General features: G+C 41.9%; 1 protein-coding gene across 2 annotated transcripts in view; it reads left to right on the top strand.

Moving 5' to 3' along the window:
- The window catches only part of PLCL1 (phospholipase C like 1), a 186,881-nt gene that overhangs the window by 59,306 nt on the left and 103,515 nt on the right, over positions 1–24,060 (top strand). The window contains exon 1 of one of the 2 annotated variants that reach the window (XM_046943908.1): positions 3,662–3,746. The exons of the other annotated variant lie outside the window; for it this stretch is intronic. The gene's annotated coding sequence lies outside the window, so the exon portion shown is untranslated. Of the gene's footprint in view, positions 1–3,661; positions 3,747–24,060 lie in introns of those variants that run through there. 2 annotated transcript variants of the gene reach the window in all.

Raw genomic sequence — 24,060 nt, 5'->3', positions numbered from 1 at the left:
TATGGCAATGCAAGTAATTAACAACACAGGTTTTCAAATCAGGTTACAACTTTCACATTTCAATCATTCACTACAGTTTGTGTTTACTTTAAAATAAAAACCGGTCCTTTTACTTCACACTACCCTTGACACTATTGTAGAAAATCCTAGATAGATGCAGTGCATTTGTCACAGACCTTACAAATGGCACTTGAAGACGCGTTTTGCTGGTGGCACAGTTCTCTCACATGGCTGCTGTGAAAACAGAGAACGTGCTGTCCAGAAGATGGTGGGAGTGGAGAAGAGCGACAGGTCCCAGCTGGAGCCTTGCTACAGAGCTGCGTGGGGCTGAAGCAGCATCCACATTCCCATCTCTGCTGATGGCTCTGTGCCTGCTCTGGGTTCAAAAGCACAAGAAAAGACAAGTTTCCATTTTCGTATAGTTCAGTGATTCTGCAAACTAAAGATTGTCTTCCTGTTATGTTTGGTAGCCATTGGTAGGCACTTCTCCATGAATCTGCCTGATCGCTTCTGAACCCTTTTATATTTAGGGATCTAAGATGACCAAGGTAGTATTGCTTACCAGAAGATGAGCAGCCAAGTCTGTTGCTTTCCAACCTGTAATAGGAGATATTAAACCAACAACCTGTAATAGGAGATATTAAAGAGAAGTAATCTCACAGGTGAGCAACAACCTGTGATGCTGTTTTCATTCTTGGGTGTGAATGAGTGAAAGGCCAAAATCTGCCAGAAGAAGAGATGTACTTAAATCCATCAGACATGAGACCTCAGAAATGAAGGGTAATAGGTCTATTGGCTTATTTCTTTCCTTTGGGAAAGAGAAAGTTTTTCGGATGTTGGGGCAAAAGGTGGGATGTTGTCTTACTAATGACTGTTCTTCACATTTCCAAGGGTATTTCTGCTCCTCAAAATGGAGGTTCCTGCATCAGATTTAAGGGGGGGGAAAAAAAGCCGTTTATTCCCAAACAGGGCAACCCACCTAAAGTGGGATGGTAGGTTCTTGAGGGCTTCTGCTAGAAGGTGGGAGTGCTTTCTTTTAGCTTTCCCAAACTTGTTCCAAAAGGACATACACTATGTTTTTCAGAAAGTTAAAGAATAATTAGAACCATTGTACACTGAATGAATTTCATTCTAGAATGCAGAGGTACTTTGCTGCTGCCTGTAGTGCAAACAGCTTATTCTAGAAGCATTAGATGCTTATAACTGTCTTATTATTAGCATTTTTCCTTGACAATACTCAGTTTCACAATTTGATTACTGAAAAGTGTTTTTCTACACATCTTCATATAATGTTAAACATGTAAACAACTACATCAAGAAGTTTTGGTGGAAAATCACAAAAGCTAATGCTGTTGTTGCGTGGTGAATCCACTACGGGGTAAGTCTTCCTGCGGTCACCACGCCTGCACCCCAGGAAGGCTATGGCATATCCTGCACAGCACTGTCTCTCAGCCTGGACTAGTAACGAGAACGAGCCCAGGTATGCATCACTGCATGTCTGTCTGTCTGAACTGCCTTCCCTGGATCTGGTGGAATTAGCAAGCCTTCCTCTCCTTAATGCCCCCATCTTTTCAGTTGGCCCTCACTTGGGGGGGGTGAAGTGAGGACTAAAAAAGACAATTAGGTTTTATTAATGGCTGGATTAAAAAGCAAATTGATACGTACAATTGCAAGGCTGACGTGACGACAGAATGTACTCTACTGAATTTATTTGACAAATACAGTTTGAAGCATTTAGCTAGTTATGCTTCCCAAGTAGTTATTTATGGCATACTGCATAGTGCTATTATAAAGGCAAAGATCACTCTTTGTTCCTCTCCATAATTGAAGCGACCAGAGTGTGAGAGGTTATCAAAGCTGTGGGTGCAGAGAAGTGTCTACTGGCACTGTCTGTATAAATCCTGCAGCAGAAAGCTCTGGAGTGCAAGGTCTCTAGAGAAATATTCCAGGGTGATCATCTCCTATTTCTGTCCTAAACCACATCATCTTCCCTTCCCTCACCCCCTTCTGACAGTTGCCTTATCTTCCTCCAAGGAAAGGGCTCTGACTGCGTCTCATCAGCTGTTCATGGCCTTTCTGAGAGGCACAAAACAGAGCCCTGGATACCATGATAACCAACCCAAAGTGGCAGCATGAATTCAACACTGCATTATATGGATTTTTCTGGCTTGCATCTCCTGCTGTTGCAGCACTGTCCCCTGTAGGCTTGCTTTCTAAGTGCCTCTAAGCTAACTAACAAAGCACGGGTTAATGCAGCAAGGATTACTGATGTTCCTCTCCTCAGCACAAGGTTTTGATTCTTGCTGAGGTTTTCCAAGCATGTAAAAAGTAAGTAGTTGGCTATTCCTGCTCAAGAGCTTTCTTTACTCTGTAAGCATTTATTATGAGAAACAAAGGGAAAAGATGCTTACCTGAATTGTGGTTTTCTGAACAGTGAATTGAAATGCTCTTGCAGGGAAGTGATAGGGAAAGATTCTGGAGAGGAAAATCCAGGTAAACACATGGGTCCCAAACACACTGCTGTATCCGTGTTAGCAGTGACTTGAGTGGTACAGTAGATACCACGAGCATAGACTCATTCTGTGCTGTTTCTGTCTTAAAACAAGGGAAAAAAGAGAGAGGAAAGAAAAAAAGAAAGATGTTGTCATTGTGCCATAAATAACTTCTACATCTTTTCTTGGGTTTTCGTTTTCTGTGTTAAAATTTTGTATTCATATTGACAGTGTTTAAAGAGGCATTTGACATAGAGCCTATGTACATTTTGTTACTTTCTGATTCACGGTCCTTGCCTGTTTGACTCTTCTCTGTATTCTCCTACTAAGTTGGATTTATGCGGGAAGATTCAGTTAAATACTTGATTTAGTTCCTGTGTACTTTAGGTTAGAGGAAAAGAACAAATATTACTTAAATTCACTTTTACAGTAAAATTAAATTCACTTTGACTCTTAAGATCTCTTCTTTGAGACTAATATGTTACTAATATATTAATATGTAATACGTTACAAATAGAATGCATCCATTGAAGAAAGACCAATAGTTTCTTCTAGCTACAAAACCAAGCCATTAATTTTTGGTCGCTTTGCTTTAACCCTGGTGATTTTACCTGTAGACTCCCTCAATAATTAATCATCAAGTCGATGCATAATATTTCACTTCAGTGGCATTCTTTAAGAATGTGAATGCTTGTTTATGGCGTATTTCATTCTGACAGGTAGATTTAGATATATTTGTCTGAAAATATTGGCTTATATAGGTGAAATAGCTTTTGGCAGCCTTTTTTTTGCTCCAGTGAGTGTTAGACGTAGTTCTGTTTCTGATTGCTCACTGTTAATAAAAACACATGCTCCGCTCTATCATAAAGCACAGAGCGTTTGCGGGGTGTATTGGTTTGAGACAGTTCTTCTGGCAATGGGATTTTTCCTCATCCTCACTTTGCCATATTTTGGCTGGCTGTGTTCAAAGCTCTGTGAGAGGTTCTCCCCATCCATGCAGCCTGTTCTTTTTTCCCTTTCCTCTAGTAAAGATTGCCCTGTCCCTGCTGGTGTGCTAACAGCTAATGACAAGCTCTGAAGCTGACAGGCAATGTGATTCCCAGACTGCAATGCCAGCTGCTTTGGAGCTGGGAAGAGATCCAACTGCTAAGGGCAGCCTGTTTTGCAACGGCAGCAGTAGCATCTGGTTGTTTCGAAGTCTGTACGTGGTGGAAGCTTTTCTCTGTTTATCAGTTTCGTTTTGGATGGCTAGAGGTAAGAAGGTCAACTCCAATTCTTATTCTTTCTTGCTTTTCAGCCATTGCTTGAATGTGGCAGGTTATCTTAAGATAACTGTAGATGAATAAAACTGAGTTCTGCATATTTCAGTTTATGATTCTGAGCACCGTGGAACCATGGGTTGTATATTCAAACATACAGCTCTCTGCAGTTGGACTGGCTCTTTAGTTCCTGCCACGTACATATGGAGCTTGCACCTGGAACAGCAGCATCCGAAGTAAAAGGATGGCAGGCTGACATGTAGTGCTCATCTGCAGGTGGCAATTGTGATGAGAGGTTAATAAATCAACTGAAAAAGGACCCAAAAATTAGCTGAGAAATGGGGGGCCATTCTCACTGAGGTTGTTTGCACCTTCTGAAATTTTCCAAGAGTGATACAGGTTGGACTTCTAGTTTGTTTGATAAGATACTTCTTTTAGTAAGATACTGCAGAATAACATGTAAGTGACCCTTCTAATTGAGAGGGTTACACATGACCATTTTCTGTTGTTATCACTTACTGGTAGAATTTGGCTTGATTTTCCCATTGTCAATATATTGACTGGTTAGTTATCATCTGGCTAGGTGCTTCAGTCTCAATCCTGCTACTTTTATTAAGAAATACAGTCTTCCTTACTTTCTTTGAAATGTTTTACAGCTGTGGACATGCGCTCTGTTTTGCAAAGAGGGGAAGCTGAGCAGAATAAGGAGAACTGACTTGTTTGAGGCCATGCTGAAAGTAGATGCAGAAGTGAAATCTCTTGACAAGCCGCAGTTCAGTGTTCTGGCTGTTTGGCTCTGTGACCTCTCACAAAGGAGGCTTGCCAAGATGATGGAGGCAGCCTGGGAAATCAGAACTGCAAATGTCATAATTAAAACAGTTTGCCACTTTTCCCAAGCTTCTGAAGAGAGAATCCCATCTGGTATGCAGTGTGGTGTGAGATGGAGGAGAGCCCTCGCTCAAGAAACAGCTCTTTTCCCGTCAGCAAAATTTCTGTAATAGATTTTGTTTACTATGGAAACACTTGGATTTCAGGGAGCCACCAAGTGACTTATAGCAAGAGCACTGTGTGTGCCTTTTGCAAAAGACTACTACTCAGGCATCTGGAAGGGATCCATCTACTGAGTTCTTCATTTCTAGAGTAAAACTCATTGAGTAGAGCTACCAGGTGGCAAGGTGACGCCAAGTTGTGCTTTGTCACCTTGTGGTGACTTGTGCAATGCACGTCACAGTGTCCTGCAGGAGCGAAGAGCATGGAAAGACATGCTGTACACCACTGCTTTGTCTTGTGTGCTGAACTGCATGTGAGTTCACCTTGGGTAGTCCAAAAGCTTGTATAAAAATGGGCCCAATTTCTCTGTGGAGGAAGGAATGGTGGCAGAGAGCAGCAATATATACATTTAATTACTGCAGAACGATGATGAGGAAAGCAGAGGTAACAGGTATCCATATGGAGATTTCTGAATTTCGAGTGGTTGAGTTTTTAGGACTTGTGTACCCCTGAAATTGTCACCTTCTCTGGCTTTCATATTTTTCCAAGAGATGGCATCATTTTGTAATGCATCTTGCTGCCAAGTCAAACAGTTCAGACTAATGAAATGATTGCATAATGCTACTGAGAATGTGCTGTAAAATACTTGGAAGACGTGCCAATAGTGAGCAGTGTATTGTGACTATCTCTAACAGCAAGTGCACTGGTCATTTAAGGAAAAAAAAAAAGAACACAAAAAATGAACAAACAAGAAAACAAAAACAACCATGCAGGGGAAAAAAAAAAAAGCATAAACAAACAGAAAAACCCAGCGCTGTAGAACTTGCCTTTGAATTATTAAAAAATAAAAACAAAGTAATCCAGAATCCAAACAACTAAAAGATTAAGGGGCTTACATAGCTGCGAAACACAGACCCTTTGGGAGCACAAGGAATTGGAAAAGTGGTGTTTGTAGCTCCATCAAGAAGAGAGTACACAAGATGAGGCCTAAATGTATTATTTCTTAAAAGCAAATGTGCTTGCCATGGGATTGGTTTTACGTGCAGAGGAGGTTGTATCTTCCTCATCTTCAACTCACCCTCAAACAAAACACTGAACTCGTTCAAGGGCTTTGCTTTTTACAAGGACCTGGGTACTTCAGGAAGATCTACCTGTATGTCAGCTTGTGTTTGCGTGACACCGAGTGCTTCTGGAGCAAAGAAACGGGCAGAACTTCTAAGTAAGCCATGGCTGGAGAAGAGTGTGCTTTGCAGTGCTGTGTGCTTCGGCTGACTTTGTGAACAGACACAAATAATGCCTCAGGCCTCATCTGTCAGAGCAGGATGTATCCTTTAGCAGAGGTGTGGGAAAGCCTAAAGCAGACTTTCCAGTGTTTAAACGGACCAGGGACAAGCAGATCATTGTTAATGGGCTTCATCTGCTCTGTCTGGTCGGTGCTGGACAGTGGGTGCATTTGCAGCTGTAATTGCAGGCAGCTTCTGGTTCCCTGTGCTGGAGGAGCAGAGTGGCTGCCCATTCCTCAGCGATGAGGAAAAGGAAAAAGAGCACAGGGCAAGGGGTGGCTGGGAGGCAGGAGAGTGGGGGAAGTCTTATGCTTGCAAAAACAGTAATATAAAAAATCCACCACTCACTGACGTATGCTGCCTTTGCATGTGTATGTTGTGTGTGGCTGCCCACTCACTTGGAGTGACATTTAATGTTGGTACAAGCATTTACGACTATTGCTGGATTCAAAGTATTCTCTGAGATTGCCTCAAAAGCTGCATTTATCCCTCAGGGGCAAAGGTGTACGTGTTTGGTTCCTTCCTTTTCAAGCCATTCTTGCACCCTGCCAGGAGTCTGCCTGATGAGATAAACAGATAGTAGGTGGAATTTACGGATGGTTTACTGAGCATCAGAAGAGACTGACTAGTCATTAGATCGTTAGTAGTTACGCTGCCTTTACTGAAATAATGCCCTTCCAAGTAACTGCTCTGAGCAGGCATGGATTACCAGACTGAATCTTGTGATTCAGATCAGTGTGGATTGGAAGAAGTTAATATCCTGGGAAGAGATGGAACAGCTGTATTAGTATGGGAATTGCTACGTTTTATGTGGTCCACTTCATCCTATAACATAAGGCAATAAATGCAGTTATCACACGTTCTTAAAAGAAAATGACCGTAGCAGATGCTGCGAATTAGCTCTGGGAAAGCTATATGATTGAGAGCTACGTGAGAGCAAAAGGGTTGAGCTGTACAGGATGTGATTCATCTCAGCAGTGATGTTGCATTTCTTCATCCTTTTTTGGTGTGATTGGTGCAAAGAAATACTCAGTAACCAATGAAACATATAGGATGACTGTAAATTACATGTGTGGGGAATTATAGGTAGAGTAATGCTGCACAGCTCCATTGATTTTTACTGGGGATGTGCAAATTGTCTGTGCTCAAGTACTTGGCCAGCTATCTTAGAAACAAAATAGAACTGTCTAATGATGACTGTTTTGTGAAGTAAATAGATGTTCCATGCTAATCTAATGCTGATCTCAGAAGGTGCTACCAGATGATCATGGAAAATAGTGCAGCTATTAGGTGAAATACTCCAGCTACTGGGTTGAAAATCTATTTTGTTTGAAATTAAGTTACTGTTTACTTGATCTGATGAATGAGTCTTGGCAAGGGGAAGCTTCGTTCTGGGCTGATCTCAGATGCATGCAAATGGCTCTTGTTTTCAACAGAGCCAGGCCTGCTAGAAGAGAGTGGAGTGGTGCTCCTGTGACCAGCACAAACCATTGCTGGCACTGAACAGTATTTCATGACCCCATTAATCAGGAAGAATGAGAATGTGACATAAATACCATACTGATACTCAGAACGTGACACAATTAGTACTGAAGTCATGTGAATATTTAGTGACATTACTCCTGCAGCTGCTCTTTGCAGTGGTCACAATATCTCTAATGCTTGTTCACTTTTTTCTCCTCCTCTCCTTGAGAACTTTAACCCCCGGGCAAAGTAATTTTCCTCGTAAATACATGAACAATAAAACCAGTCCTCATCAAGAGGGTTTGTGAGCACACTGAGAACTGACTTTCTCTGAAAAAAAAAACAAAAAACCATAAGTAATAACTGCACAGAGCCAGATGAGAACTGAACAAAAAGAAAGGGGAGGTTCTTGGAACAAACCCAACGTGTGTCAGAAGGCCATGAAACACACCTCTGCAACCGTGAGGCAGGTCCTTGGCTCAGGGCCGGGGAGAGGAAGTCTGGAGAAGATCAGACAGCAATAAACAGTCCTGGTTTATAAAGGACAGATTCTGCCAGGCAGATTTCATCAAAACTTTAGGTCAAGTTACACAAGTAGGGGATGAACAGGAACTGTGACATCAGGTTGGGCAACCTGACGGAGCTGTGCATGTCCCTGTGCATTGCAGGGGAGTTGGACTAGATGGCCTTTAAAGGTCCCTTCCAACTCTAAGGATTCTATGATGATGTGATAACTAAGAGTTATCAAGTGAGACCTGACAAGTTTGGAAAGGAAATCCATTCCTTTGCTTTATACTGTTTTAAGGTACAAATATTTCTGAGATGGTCCTGGGTAAGGCATTACTTTTCTAACTCAGCAGTGACTGTAAAGAATTCATGAAAATAAATTTCTGATACGAATTTTTGCATTTTTCAATATGTGTTTTGATCAGTAGGAGTGTTGGTAGAAATATTTCCACCTGGTCTATTAAAAATAGTTATTTAGGGGAAAAAAAAAAAAAAGGAGATGCCCTTTAGGTTGGAGAGAACTTCAGGAACAGAAGTATAAGCTTATGCCCTAAAACTGGGCTAATTGAGGTGTAGGTGAACTGTTAGGTCAGGGCTTGAAGTGGTGATTGAGCACCTGGTGAAGGGGTGTGGCTGTCCAGGGAGCACATGCAGATAGTTTGCATCCGTGCTCCCCAGCTGACCAGAAGGGGTGGACACAGGTACAGCCCTCTGGGCTCATGTAAAGGCATGCTGCTGACAGGGGAGCATCTCTTGGACCTGGACTCCTTTTGAGGAGTGTTGTACAGCCAGTGAGCCCTTTCACCAGCGGGGTGAGTTTGACTCTTCTTTCTGTGTAGGACTACTAGCCTACCTGTGAATGCTTTATCTGGTATTTCCAAGGACCTGTCAGAAGCAATTCTGCTCCTTCGTAAGCAGTATGTGAAGTAACTGAAAGCACGTAGATCTTAAGGCAGTGCTTTAGTGCTATAGTTGGCTCATGCCAGTCAGACCTTAACCTGTGTGTGGAAGCAGGAATTTCACAGAACTTTGGGGGGAAGTCTTTGAAATTCAGATGCTGACTGCAAATTATGTAAAATAAATCAGTACTTGCTAAGTTTCTTTCTTTATAAAGATATTATTTGTTTTGGAGGAACGTCAGGTCTGTCTACAGCATTCCTATGTCCTTAAGGAAAGGTGCTACGTTAAATATAACAACCCACAGATACCATCTATTTTACATCCTAACTGTATGCTGTTTGGTTAGTAGGAAAAAGGCATTAGAATAAAAGCATGAAGTAGTTAAAAACGTCAGAAGCTTCTGCTTGAGAGAGTATCGTTATTTTAGAGCTGTAGCAATTCTAATTAGCAGACTTGTCCTTCATAGAGAAGAATGTATCCAGAGGGTATGGCTGCAATCCAGCTGTAATTGCGAATGTTTCTTATATTCAACAGTCACAACTGTTGCTATTGAGAAGTGGAGAATGCATTCACTGTTCAGGAAAGGAATATTTTAGGGATCCTAGTCTCTAATGAGCACCTATCCACACAATTAATTTTATTGCCAGTGATAAGCAACCCACAGATGTGCTTTTCAAAGCAGTGGGCACTTGAACTAGTAGTCAGAAGCCAGCACTGACCAGACAAGTGTTCTGCTACAGTGGTACTCCCAACCCTAGTCAAGTCTATTTAGCAGGTTGTGCCTCTGTAAAACAACAAATATCTGTACTTCATTCATAATTTCAATAGTTGCTGGGGGGGGATTCACAATATAATGCATTTCTTTCCTGGAATACATGTGATCATTTGAAGTTAGTAGTGATGAAGACTTCTGCTTAGCAACCCAAAGCCAAATATTTACACACAGAAGCATGGCTTGGGAGGTGGGGATCTTACACAGGCAAATAGGGATATGCTGAATATAATGGTGCGTAGTTGGGAGTAGAGTAAGGTAAATGAAGTGTGTTTTTGTTTCTTTCTTGTTGTTTCCTCACACAAAATAATCTGCCTTCTGCCCTTGGTCTACTTGTGCAAACAGAGTGGTTTGACCTGAGCTGGATAATCTCTGTGTGCTTTTTCAGTGTCGCTTAGAACTGTTTCATGATGTTCCAACAGACTTTGAGTGTGCATGTATTTGGATGGCGTTTTTAGAGGAACATCACACAAACGTTCAAGACATGAAATACCTTCAAGCCAGACTTTTAGAAATGACAATTAACAGAAGTATTTCTTTTTTCAGTAAATGTGACTTAAGGAGATAGGGCAGGAGAAGTCAGTATGAGCTCACCCAAATTGAAAACATCAAACCAGCAGCTGTGCAGTACTGCTGGGAGGAGGTAGCTGTGATCCAAGGGAGGTTTTCAAGTGCTTTTACTCCACGTTGCTGGGAAGAAAACTGTTTTAAACTATCGATGGAGGGATGTTTTGCTGTCAGTGCCCCGGTGTTGGAAATAGATTACAACTCCTCTCATGGCAGTGAAGTTGCAGATGCACAGTTGTGAAACTGGACCACAACCACAGCGCGTGTAATCCTGCAGAGTATTACCAACTTGATTTGTCTTGTAGAAACCCTTATAGAAAGGGGTTTGTAAAATCTTGGTACAGAGCATTTTATAGATGCAGAGCTTAGATCTGGCATGTGGCTGGCTGCTAACAGGGCCTTCACCTTGGCACAGCCAGAGGGCCCAAGTGCCACTGGGTTTAGGTGGCTAGAGGAAGGGTAAAAATACAGGCAAAACTTTTCAGGTTGGTATTTGTGGTCACGTTTAGTTCTGCAGGACTCTTGAGTAAAGAACTTGATGACAGACCAGATAAGTACTTCACAGAAAATGCTTATAGTAATGAGGAGCCTGACAATTTCCATAAGCACGGGAGCAATCCTGCCCAAGGTGAATGAGTGATTCAAATTAAACTCCTGCTAGAGTAAGGCACACAGGAGCTTCTCAAAATAGAGAGGAAATCCTTCAGGTTATTCAGGTTTATACAACTAATAAAATAAATAGGACATCTCATACATCTCGTTTATCCTAAAACCTCACTCTGTGTTTTGCTACTATCATGTATTACAAGAGATTGTCTTTTGAGGCCGATGTTTTACATCTGTTGTCTAGGGCTGATGGCCTCAGTGACGTGAAATAGGAAAAGAGTAATTCCATCTATTGACTCTGTGCAGCATTTCATCAAACTCACTGGAACTGAATTCGCCATCTGTGCCTTTTTGTCAGGGTCAGTAATAGCTTTTTCTAACCATTTATTTCTTAGAGGGCCCTGTTTTCCCTGCCAGGTACGTGACATTAATACACTTGCTAATGTACATTCCGAATAAAATTACCAGGTAGTTGCTACACTTTCTTTAAAGGCTGGTTTGCATTTCTTTGTTACCTCCGTCTTTGCAGAGAAGCTTAAAAAGTAATTTTTTGAATGAGTTATTCTCTTTTCTCTGCTGAGACGAATAATTCACAGAGCACCTTGTGCCTTCTGAGGCTGTTTTCAAGCTGGTAAACCAGAAATGTCACTTAGGAGTTCTATTACAGGCTAGAGACACCTCTAACTGGAGCACCGTGTACCATACCTACCTCTGGAAATAGGGTTCGGCTCCCTTTCGGTGCGCTAGAGAAGACAGCTTCAGGTGGAGTGTCTGAATTTACTCTGCCTACATTTGGCAGACAGAAAGGCAGCAGTTGTTTTTGCTTCTCTACAGCTCCCTCCCCAGATATCTCCCTCCTGGCTGAGCGGTGGAAGCTAACATTTAGCCCTGGATGTACCCACGCATATTTGCTGTCATCTTTGAACACTCCGCTTGCTTTAATCTCTTGGCACTCCTTCCTCCCTTCCCAATTTTGAGATGGCTGTGGATCTCCTTGAGGAGCAGGTGCTTGTCAAGGACTGACTTCAGGACAATACAGTTCCTGGTTATGTTCCCCCTCCCCAGCTCTGGCCTGATCTGGCTGCTGCTTTTGCTCATTGCGGGGAGGATGCAAACAGCAGCAGAAGCCTGCTGGTGGTAACTGGATAAAAGAAACAAGTACTTTAAGTGCTGCAGTGAGAGGAGAGGTACTTCCTGGGCAGGTTGAGGAGGGTTTCTGTTTCGAAAGGATGATATTAAGCTTCCTATTGTCTTGGCTTTTTTTTCCTGTTTCACTAGTTGAGCAAATGTATGTCTTTTCCTTGCTCAACTGTTTCGTTCTGTCTCTTTCTGACTTCTACATGTCCCTCATTCTCATCTTCCTCTATTAGGTGTTAGTTGAGTACTGCTAATCTGCACTCCTGTGCAATGATGATCGCTTGGAAATAGAGATTTCTTTCTGGCTTTTCAGAAATGGAAACGTGGCCTCAGCAGCATGGGGCAGCAAGGAGGAAAAGCTGCTGTTTGAGAAGCAATAAAGGATGAGCTGCTGTGTCCTATTCGTTGTGCCAGGCTCAGAGGGAGCAACGGGCCTGGGTGTGCCTCCTTCCTCAGCTGTGGCAATGCCATCCCTGGAGATGAAGGGGCTGAGATGCATGAGCCTGGGAAGGGGAAGAACATGGTGGCATCTTGTTTGTGAGGGCAGTGCTTTGACTGACTTAAGGGCGTCATCTTCTGCTTCTATCCAAATTGATACCTAACCTGCTGAGGCAGCCTTCAATCCTACTGTATCTGTATATCTGGAAGCTGTGAACAGTTTGCATTTCAGATACTTTAGTTTAATGGCGAGCTACGATTAAGTGCTCCTTCGTGTATTAACGCTCACAGTTCTTTGAAAACTGCGAATATGGTGCAAACTCCTTTTATGAGTGTGTGTGTGTGCAAATTCCATTCCAGCCAGCTGGCTTTTTGTTTTGTGATTCCTTTGCAATGTTCTCAGCTGTCAAGTGGATTTTATCAGCGGCCACGTGTGACTGCGGTGTTTCATTTGAGATCCGGCAAGGTGTCCCAGTGAGCATTGCTGTGTGATGTTAATGTAGGCTTCTCCTCTTGTGCTCCTGTGTTACAGGTTGGTCATCTACGAGATCAGTCTCTCATCAGCATTTCCCTGTACAAAGTGCTTGGCTTCTTGGGGTGTAAGGACTCTCATGTCTTCTCTGTTGTTACTGAGGAGCTCACCTGAGACCTTCTCAGTGTTGATACAGACTGGGGGCTGGTTTGTCCTGTGCTGGTGACTGCAGCTTGGCTGGGTGGGTGTGCAGTGCTTTAGAGAAGAACAGGGGGATCCTGGGTGCAAAGAGACTGTTTCAGCCTCGCTCTTAGTGGCTGCAGTGCCAGGAAGGCTGTGGTGTTAAGTGGAGAGCAACTGTATTTTGGATTAGCAATCAGGAAATAGAGACGCTAAATCAATGAAGTTTAAAGGGGATAATGCTGTTACAGGAGCAGTGATCAACAGAAATTAAAAACTCTGCACAATAACTGTTATCTGCCTGTCCATTTGAGTTACCTCCACAGGTTCTTGCCTCCTCACAGTGTGTTAAGGGCTTCCTAGCAGAGGCTTGTATGTTCTTTATTTCCATACAGGCGCTGTGCTTGCAGAGGCCAGTCAGGATCCAGTGAGTCTTCTCTCCCTTCTGTGCTCCCAGCCCTGTAGAGGAGTTCCTTCAGATGCAGACCTTGCCTGCGGGAATGTTTTAATCCTTACTTTGACGGGGATGATATTGCGGTTTCTCTCACAATAGTTAATTGGCTGCCCTCTTCTTGCTGTGGGGGATTATGAATCCCTTGGACATGGTTGGATGAGATAAGAAATGCCGGGACAGTTAAATGGAGTCTGTTCAGGGTTTAGCCAAGCAGAAGAGTCCTCCTTAGCAAATGAAGCAGAATAGCAATAACTCTTTCTGCGCTATAGGGTGACCAACTCTGAGAGCAGATTATTTTGTGTTATGAATGCAATGGCCTCTATAAGCACCTATCTTGCTAATGACGTTTTGGGCAGTTATGTAATGGGGCTGAATGCAAACAGCTTGCTTTCTACTCTTATCTGACTGGGGGGAAAAAAGGGCAGTACAAATAAATATGCTGTGAGCTGCGGCTTTAATAAAATCAGAACTTTCAAAGAGGCTAATTTAGATGTGATGTTAGATAATTGGTCTGTGTAATGTGTTTTATGTGAAGTTCAGTAAATACCTTCAGTAAAATTGCATATCACTTTATAGTGAAGGTAAGAAACTGGTCCAGTGAATTCTTCCTAATGCCATGCTCGGTTTGCAATCCTCTGCCCTCACATTATTCTCTTAGTTTTCACAATAAGCCTCGAAGTGCTGGCTGTCAAGGAGGAGTCGGGTCTTCCCACAAGTTGGCTTAGGGGAACATTTTAACACATCCGTGGTGGTATCTGTGACTATCTCTTATGATGCTGTGGCTGGAAAGCAGATGACAGCTGCAGATAAAACACGTGACATAATGTATGATTCATGTGGGAATGGGATAGGAACCTTTGAGAATGTACTTCCTCTTCAGAGAGAAGCATCAACATGTACGGTTCAGTATGTCACTTAATGAACTTTCTTAGTCTGCAGGTCGGGCCTGACATTAAGCAAAAGGGCTCAGAGTAATTGTGATCAGATGGCTTAAAAGGTCGTACGTAAATTGAGTTCTGTGGTCACAGATTACTTTCTAATGGATTACAAGCTTTATTGTGAAAGCACTGGTTATGATCAGTTTATACTTGACGAGAGGCTCTAAGACAGATTAGGTGAAATTAAAAAAAGCAGAAAGCTGGGTTGAATGTCTTTTAGGGTTAATGGGGCTTAATTCCATCTTGGCCACTGAGAAGCCTTCAGTATGGGGATAAACTCCCAGGCAAAATAATCACATTCCATCTTGGGGCATCTGAAACTAAATTGGATGAAGTACTGGAAAAAAACCTGTCAAGAGCAATTCAGCACTAGAAGTAAAATGGACTGAACAACCTTGGTAAACATGGCCTTTTCAAACAGTCCATCTCAACAGGGTACACTGCGTAGTCTGGCATATCATAATTTTGCTCCTAGCAGATGAAAATACTGCAGTGCCTCAGACAGCTCCCAATAGAGGCTGATAGAGCTGTGCTAGATTTCTGTCCAAGGAACAGAAATCATTTTCACCCTGTATTTTTAGCTTCTAGATGCCTCGGAACTGAGATACTGTAGTCAGTCGTACAGCTGACAGGGGAGCACAGGGACTTGTTTACTTTGATCAGAAAATTAGACCTTTTTTGGTGTTGGAAACCCATCTTGATTGTTATTTGGCATGAACTTATTTGATGCTAATAGAATGAAGTGAAAGTATGTCTTTGGGCAGACTGATGCAATATTAGTATACTTAAAGGATGCACAAGGAAATCCTGCAGTAGGGCTATGGCACCTGGGTACGTTCATAAACATGTCAGATGTTTGTTAATCCATGCCGCTGTCTGATCAGCTGCTCCCATTGTAAAGCACTGGTATTTTGAGCTGGGTGTTTGTGGAGCGGAGTGGCTGTGAGGATTTGCAGGCAGTTGTTCTGTGAAAGCTCCTCCATGTTAAGATGGCTGCTCTTGAGAGGATACAGTTGATGTATTCTCATGGACCGAGGAATTCACCAATTCAACTGAAGGTCTGCGTTCTCAAAAGCCAACTCTGAGTCTGCTTCCCCCTGAATCTGTTTAAAACTCACATTTTCAGATTCCAAGGTAGTCATTATTTTATAGCCTTCTTTGAGCCCTTAAGTCCTCATGGGTTGGCAGACTATATGAAAATACAGGTGATTGTTTGGTGTTCGGTCCGCAGTTGCTGAAGTTATTGTACAATTGATGTATTCTGTATATTTTATTCAGCTGTATTATTCTCTGCAGCATTCAGGACTGGATTAAAAAGACTTCCGGATTGGACTGCATTACTAGGTGTTGATGAGATGTGGGAATAGATATATTCTAGGGGATGTTTGGGTTGTGTCATTTTAAGAGTGAATTTCTTATCTCACACTTCTAGGAACAAAAGAGCTAATTCACGTTAGTTCGAAAGCCGTTTTCATTTGTAATGGTAAGTTATGATGAATAGCACATGACAGTATGACTCAGATTTTTATAAATTACATCCATATGGTTGGCTTGTTTTGAAAAGTAGTTGGAAAATAATATAGGCCAAAGCAGGAGTCTCTACTGCTCCTCTTTTCCTTCTTAATCTACAGAGGAAATGACTTGTTTGCAGAGTGCCTTAAGTTAATGTTTGTTTACAATTAAATATGCAGAAAGTTGCATGTTGTTTATACACTAACTTTGTGTTTTGTGACTGGTGCTGTTTCTGTAGAGGCTGATCGTGGCTGGTGAACCTGCATTAAGAAGCCCGTTCAACTTGAGAGAATAATTATAGAGTAGTCAGTGAACGTTCATATCTTCCCATGTGAAGTACTGGTGGGTTTGGCAAGTGGATATTTACTGACAGAGTTTAGAGTAATAGAGCACAGTAAATGAGAGAGTTAATTAAGCAGGCATATAATGAAACTGTAATATATATATATATTTAAAAAAAAAACAAAACACCAACAAATCACTTTAATAAGCACTTCAAAGTCAACGAACATCTGGTTTTGAATCATAAAATTGAGCTGCAAAATTCTTTGGGACCTGGGGACAAAGATGGTTGGTGGTCTTTGAGTGAAGGATTTTAGAAGAAAATCTGCCTAATAGAAGAAAAATTCTGCCTAAGTGTATGTTCTTGAGAGAAAGTTCCCATCTGTGACAAAATTCTCTCCTCGCCTGGCCCCAGGTTTGTTAACAGGAGATGAAAATTTAAAGGCTTTATATTTTCAGTAACACGGGAACAAGAACATCTAGCATTTGGTCATCCAGGCCTGGAAAACTTTATTCATGAAGATCTGAGCAATGTTGCTGAGCAAAAAATGGTTAGGCAAAAAAAACTTCTTTTTCTGATTCTTTGAAATGCATTACTCAGTAGTAGATAGAGTAGATATCTACTCCTGAGCATGGGCTAATACATACGAACACAAGGAGTGCTTCTGCCCAAGAGTTGTGCTGGGAGACAGCCCTCCATTGTGGATGTAGGCAGCAGTCTGGGCTGAAACCGTCAGCCTTCCAGGAGAAGGATGTAGGGCTGAACTGTGGAACCATCTGGCACATCTCTCTTGCAACGTGGCATGCAGTAGGAATTTAGAAGTAAGGTTTTTTCATTTGTTTTTGCTTAGCTTTGAAAAATAAAGTGCAGCAAATAGGAAGAATACAGTTGCTCCAGAGCTTCCCATAGGCAGAAAGTTTTCCTACTCTGACCTCCTTCATTTATAGGCTTCATTTATCACATTAGTGGGAGGGCAGCATGCAGGTGACCTTGTGCAAGCCTTTAGACATTCATCTTAATGTAGATAGTGTGAGCCATATCAAATGCCTCTGTATTACAGGTGCCATAATAATTGCTCATCATCTGCATGCAGTGTGAAACTTGAGTTGCCTTTCTGAGGTGTCAAGTCACGGGGGAGAAAATAAAGCAGTGTAGCAAAGGAAGGTTGAGGAGCCTACAAGCACAGCCTGTGGATGGGTGCAGGTGGCATTCCTGTTGGCTCCGTGTGTGTTTGACTTGTTGTAGGGCTGGTACCACAGCACAGTCAGCACAGTGTGGAGAACTCAGGACAGCTTTTAGATTATAGTACAGCATATCTCTGGCTGTAGGAGTCTCCTGAGGAAAAGAAAGGGCTACAGAAACAGAAGTGGTAATAATGAAACGGTCATAAAGATTGACAAGCAGACTTCACGTTGCCTTATGTCTCCTCTCCTACATTCTTTAGCTTGTCCATCCATTTCCTTGTAATAGTAGGGCAAGATCTATGTTCAATGAGAGTGGGCTGTGGGGAAATTAAATCTATATTTATTATGCCCAAAGCAGCTGAAATAGGGCCAATAAGGTACAGACTAACCCCAATAAAACCTGCAGCTTCATACAATGACAGCTGTGGAAAGCAGCTAAACTTTAATTACAGACTAAAAAAAACAAGCTTATTCTGACTTTTTTTTTTAAGTAATGTTAAATAAATTCAATTTTTTTTTGCGCCTTGACTGCAATGAAGATCTGTTTGCTGGAAGCTTTCACAAATGTGACACAATGTGGAAACTTCAAATGTTTTATGCATATAATAAGATTGGTATGTTTTATATGGAAAAAATTCTCACTGCTGCTGCAGTGACAATTTATATTCCCGTGAGACAGCTGTCTGGATGAAGAGTCACAGTTTTCCTTGCGAGAGGAAGCAGAGGCTTAGCTGCCAGACCATCTTCTTTGTATTACTCTTACATGTGACTTACTTGTAATACCACATGTAGTGATCTAGATGCACTATAAATCTAACAAGCGCTTTATTAAGAATTTGAAGTCTAATGAATTGCCCTGTTGAGCTTGTGTTTATCAGTTAGTAACAGGTTTGTTATCTTGAGGTGAAAGTAAAACAAATGCTCCTCCATACAAAGCCACAAGCCCTTTTCCTTCCACTTTCCGCAAGGAAAGCCAAGAGCTTGGGTGTATTTGTATCAGTTACATGAGCAGAGTGTAGTCTCTAGCTTGGATGGGCTGATGTCTGGATGATTTGGGATGCTACAAAGCCTCGGCAGGGTGTGCAGCACAGTGCTCTGGCTCGGTATCACTGCTGTATGGATTCGATACGCAGCTTTATCCCCTCTGCTCTGTCCTTCCCAACGTTAGCTTTCTGTGCTTACTCATATGAAGTACTGTGGGTGTAGTTCCTGATGAAGGGCAGTCCCTGCAGGCCAAAGGTTTCTGTGGCACTTCAAGTGACGCCCTGACCTCCAGGACATGGGTTGCTCCTTCTCTGTCAGAGAGCTGTGCAGCCAAGTGGTCAGTTTTTATCTTGATAGCTCTTGTTCTTCATACTTCTTGCCATTATTTTCATTTTAAGTTAAATTGCAGTGCTGTTTCCCTAGAGCCTGGGTCTGCCAGTGGGAATTGATACTGACAGGACAGATGTTACCTGATGTCCTGGGATGATTTGTCCTTGGTTTCAGCAAAACATCCTGTATGTGTATCTAGCTTCAATAACATCTCCATGCACCAGAAAATAGGTGTGTGTTGTAAAAAACCTTTCTGAATTAAGACTTGCATTGGAAGTTGTGTTTTGTGGTGATAGCATTCTCTTCATGGGATTGCATTCTGATTGTCTTAATGATTTATAGTGTGTTTTCGAAACGAATCAGTGTGATTCTGAAACACTAGTGTAGCTGAGCCAGTGTTTCACAACACGGTGTGACTTCAAGGAGTCAAGGCAGCATCCCCTCCATAATGCACTTCTAAACATTTTGAGGCTTTCTCTGTGGGTTGGCACATCCTCTGAGGAGGAATGAGCAAGTGCTGCTCTCATCTCCTGGCCCTTGGGGTCAAGGAGAGGAGTACTTCTGTCAGCTGAGGCAGGGGGTACCGAGGAGAAGGAGTCTTGCTCTTGCTCAGCCTGTTCCCTCCCTGAAAGCAGGCAGGTCCTGGGGGTGTTTGGGCCCCTGCTGTGCCTTCTCCTGCAGCCAGACTGGGGAGCTGGCCAGTGTTACCACCGGTGTGAGTGTCAGATTGACTAATGCCTGCATCCTGGACAGGAGTGTGCATCTAGAAGCAAAGGTCTGCCTGGCGCTGGTCGTGAGATGGTGCAGCCTGCCTATCTGCCCTATTACATTTGCTAAGATTTTAGAGATAGCTTTTGTCCATCTAAAATAGAATTACCCAGAAGGAATTTACTTGAGGAAGACGGAACCAAACAGTTTGTGCAGAAATGACTCACTAACCATTTTAAAGCCTCATGCCTGTGCTATCTCTTGACGCAGTATTAAAGAAGAGAGAAAAGATGGTCTCTAACTTTGTGTTTTTAGCTGAGGAGAAACAGAGAGCTGTCTTACACTGCTGAGCTGTGCTGAGAAACCATGTGCTCTGTGAAAAATAACCCTCTATGTGTGGAGAAGGCATTGTATGATGTGTTTAGTTGAGGGAGCTTTTGTCAGTGAAGATGGCTTGCTGTGTTTGTCCCTGCTGTGACGCCGTCCTCAAGACTATGTTTAACTGTATGAAATGTGAATGTTGTTTCAAATGAATAAGATGGTTTTGTGCAAAAGACAAAAACCTTTGAACTGTACAAAACATCATTTTAGTTGGGGGGGGGAAGCTGTCATGCAAGAAATATGGTTTAAATTTTGTAAATGTCCAATTCAGCTTCATCAGCTTAAAATTCTCTAAGATTTGTGGGTTTTCTCAGAAAACCTGTCTTAAGCATGTTGGCTTTTTGGTAGGCTGATGCATCTTTCAAATAAGAGAAATGGGAAGTTCACAGGAGAAGAAAGGATAACAAATTAGCAGTCCAAATATATTCAGTTAGTCTCAGACGGGTGGCACAAAAGTTGTAGTTAAATTTACACCAATGACTACAATCCTCCTGTTATATTCTTTAACTCATCCCAGTGAATCTTTCCAAGTCTTACTGACACTGATGCTGGATTTTTCTGTAGTTGCTGGTGCTTATGTGTCAGTGTTGCTGCCTCGGGCACATGAGGACTGTTGGGATCCTTGCTGTTGTTGCAGACCTAGCAGTCATTTAAAAAAAATAAAATAAAAGGTACTCTTTACAGAGCTACATTTCCAAAACTGGCATTTGGAATACATATGATGGTTTTTGAACTGTTTTAAGCTGAGCAGCAAATGCTTAAGTTTTACTACTAAGACTAGGAAACAAAGTCAGGGGCTTAAGAACAGCCCATCTTTGCCCCTGGTAATATGGTTAGGAGCAGGAATAACAAAGATGAGATGGATTCAAAGAATTTACCTCCTTCCACCCATATGAACATGCAAGAGCACAGTGTAACATCTCTATACAAAGCTATCATTTACAAATCGGTTCGACTGGGAATCAAATGTAGTGGGAACGTACAGGAGATAAAACTGTGTGCTGGAGATTTCCATCAGGACAGGGACAGAGGCAAACTTGCCTTGAAATAAAGCATTGCTTTCTCTTTTAGAAGTGTTGTCTGCTGAAGGTGCTGCTTCCAGCCAAAGGCAACTGCTCTTCTCTCAGATAACTGTTTTCCTTTAGTGTTAGTCTATCTCCTTTCTGTTTTTTCTCTCTAGCTGTGCGATGGGTTGCCAGATGGTCTAGCATAAGGAAGAAGGAGAATAAGGATGATGCTCTCCGATGGATTTATTTGTATACAAGTCCCAGTGGATCCAAGTATTAAATAGCTTCAGGGTTTTTTTAAGTGGTTATATGTGTACAGAAGACTGAGTACACATTGCTAAAACTGGACTTTTTTTTTAGTAAAGTGGATTTTAGTCTTAAAGTGGATTTTGTTTTTTAAACACAAGCGTGTAAATGGCTGAACTGGATTTTCTGGGATGTGTAATGTACTGGGGGGGGGATAACAAATGCTGGCTGAGTGGAATATAATATTAAAAAGAACTCTTGAAGCTGTTGTTGAGAATAGGATATACCGATTGCCCTGAACTATTAGTTTTTAAATACAGCAGTGATTGAACAGGAGATATTAAGTGCTATTGGCTGTTAAACCTTGCTCTGTGTCAGCAAGCTGTGAAAGGCAGTGAACCGGAACTGTAGCAGTCAAAACCTGCTGGAAAGCTGTTCTCTGCCAATTCTCCATTATAGGCTGTCTGCTAAACATGAAGAAGAATGGGACTGGTTAGAAAAAGGTTAAGGAGCTCACCTCACACTATCAGCAGAGGTTATTACACATTGATTTTTTTCACTTTTTTTTGTCTCCATTGAAGGCAATTGCTCACCTGTTGCATGGACAGAGTGAGGCTGCTTCATCTCCACCTACAGCTGCATTTAAATGCTGTCACTGTTAGGTGCTTGCTAATGCAAAGGTGTCTTGACAGAAGGCGTAGCTGAAAGCAGTATGTTTTCAAGTTCCTAACTCATACAAGTATAAAGGGCTGGTCAATGTTCTTGGCTTTTTTCTTGTTAATAAATTATCTCAGGATCTGAACTGTAGACATGTCAGTTTTGCTCTATTGACGAGGTAACAACAGTACTGGAGGTACTAGAAACACCAGCAGTCTCTAGAAGGATCCCAGCATTCATTAACATTTGGTAATTGCTTGTCTTTTATACACCAGGATTATTAACTCTATCATCATTATTATAGCAGAGAGAGTTTGTTTCTGCAGTGGGGGGAAAAAAAAAGCAGGCTTAGTGAGTGAAGCTTTCCAAGCACAGGTAACTGACAGGGTGCTTTTGTTTGTTTTCCAAGCTTAAGGAATATTTCCATTCAAGGGGAACTTTTTCTTCAGTGCATCCTTTCTTTGTAGTCCAGCTTGTGCTTCTTTTCAGTGTAAGATATAATTACAGTTGAATTGCAAACTGATGCTTAATAAAGAAAGCTTCTGTAATTGGAAGTGTGTGTCAGTAATGTGAAGAAAACATTGCATACTTGTCTCTCTGATATCTTTGTGAGCTGTAGCATGAAAACAGCCTGATTTATTCATGTCTAAATACAAAAAAATGTTTTAGAACTTGAAATACCAATATTTTTCATAGGTATCTGGCTATTGTCAAGTTGTTCTGTACCTGTATGAACATGTAGACAAGTACATTTCTGTACGGCGTCTACAGTGTTCTCTCATGTTTTTACTTACAGACACATTTACACAGAGGAAGCTGGAAACAGTGGTAGAGATTTTAACACTCTTCCTGCAGAAAAGCAGTCTGATTTGGGGTGGAGTGAAGGGGAAGAATGGAAAAACTTCCTGGAAAATGAATGAAGCAGGTAGTGTGCTGTGGGCAGGAAGCTACCGAAGCGCTTCGCACCCGGAAGGGGAAGCTTTACATGTTTGGTGACTCCCAGGCAGAACTGAATTAATCCCACCAGTTTACAAGTGGGTCAGAATCTTTGGGTATCGAGTCAAAGAAGAAATTCTTGATTCATTCAAGAAATGGGGAGTGACCAGCATGCTTGGTGGGACTGAAGGTGGAAGGCCAAGGTGTGAGTGAGTGGTCCATCTCTGGAAAATAATTGAGTGTTCTGTGGCTGTGATGGTGGCTTTTGTGTACCCCTTAATAGAGAACTAGTGGAAAGTCCTGCAGGCGTTGATGAACAGAGAAGAGCTGTAACCAAAGCACTAGCCTTTCCTTCCAAATATATGTGAAAAATGGATATTCTATTCAACTTCTTAACTTTAATTCAACAATTTAACTTTAAGAAATGGTAATCAAAGCCATTATATATGGAAAAATATTTGTCAGTGAACCTCTTTTAATATGTGTGTATTTATACTGCATGGTCTGTTCGCATATACAGCTTACTCTGTCTACAATCTCAGCAGTGTATGATTTTCAAAAAATTCTTGATGTAGTTTGCTACATTAAAAAATCCTTCTGGACCAGTAAGAGCTTCTTTTCAAGTTTAAAAGGGTTGGATATTCTAATATAGCCTCTGATTCAGGATGGTCATTTTGTTTAGCTAAAGGTATAAGTGTGCTCAAGCCTTGGTTAGCAAGTAGCTTTTTGCATTACCAAATAGGAAACTTGCTTGGGGGACTGAAATGCTAAATTGAAATAAATGTCTTGTGATATGAAGTATATTTGTTTCTCCACAGGCTTTCTTTTAATGCTGTTGAAAAGATGTTATTGATCTGTGCCTGGAGAGAGAAAGTAGAAAGAATAGGAATCAGGCAGAATGGAGCTCATGAAACGCGGGGGCCAGGCTGGCTTTCAGGGTGGGGGCTGCAGGAGTGAGCAGAAGATTAAAAAACAAGTCAGAAAAGCAGGAGAGCTGCTGCTTTACTGTGGGATTACAGCAGGGTCAGGAGACAAATATTTCTGAAATGGATACGTGCAACTCTGCCAAATGCAAATGGATATCATTTGGTGTAGGGGTGTGATGTCCATCGTGTAGTTTGTGCAGGGATGAGCTACTGGTGTTCCTTGGGTTACTGCTGTGCTGTGGATACTGGCTTTTGACTGGACTGTCCGTCATTTTTGCATTTTTATAAGTCATTTTTAGCGTGTCTTTTATGCCTAGCGGGTTACTGGAAGGGCCTTGTTCATCAAACATCTCTAGTTTGGGGGCTGTACAGCCTGGTAATAGAAGGTTCAAGTGGAAGAGTTCTTGTTCATTTTTCAGTGTGTGACTGCCAGGGCTGTCCCTGCAC

This window comes from Gallus gallus, chromosome 7 (genome assembly GCF_016699485.2).
Source record: "Gallus gallus isolate bGalGal1 chromosome 7, bGalGal1.mat.broiler.GRCg7b, whole genome shotgun sequence".
NCBI classification, from domain to species: Eukaryota; Metazoa; Chordata; class Aves; order Galliformes; family Phasianidae; genus Gallus; species Gallus gallus.
Note: the sequence above shows the minus strand (reverse complement) of the source record. Positions and strands in the feature narration are given on the sequence as shown.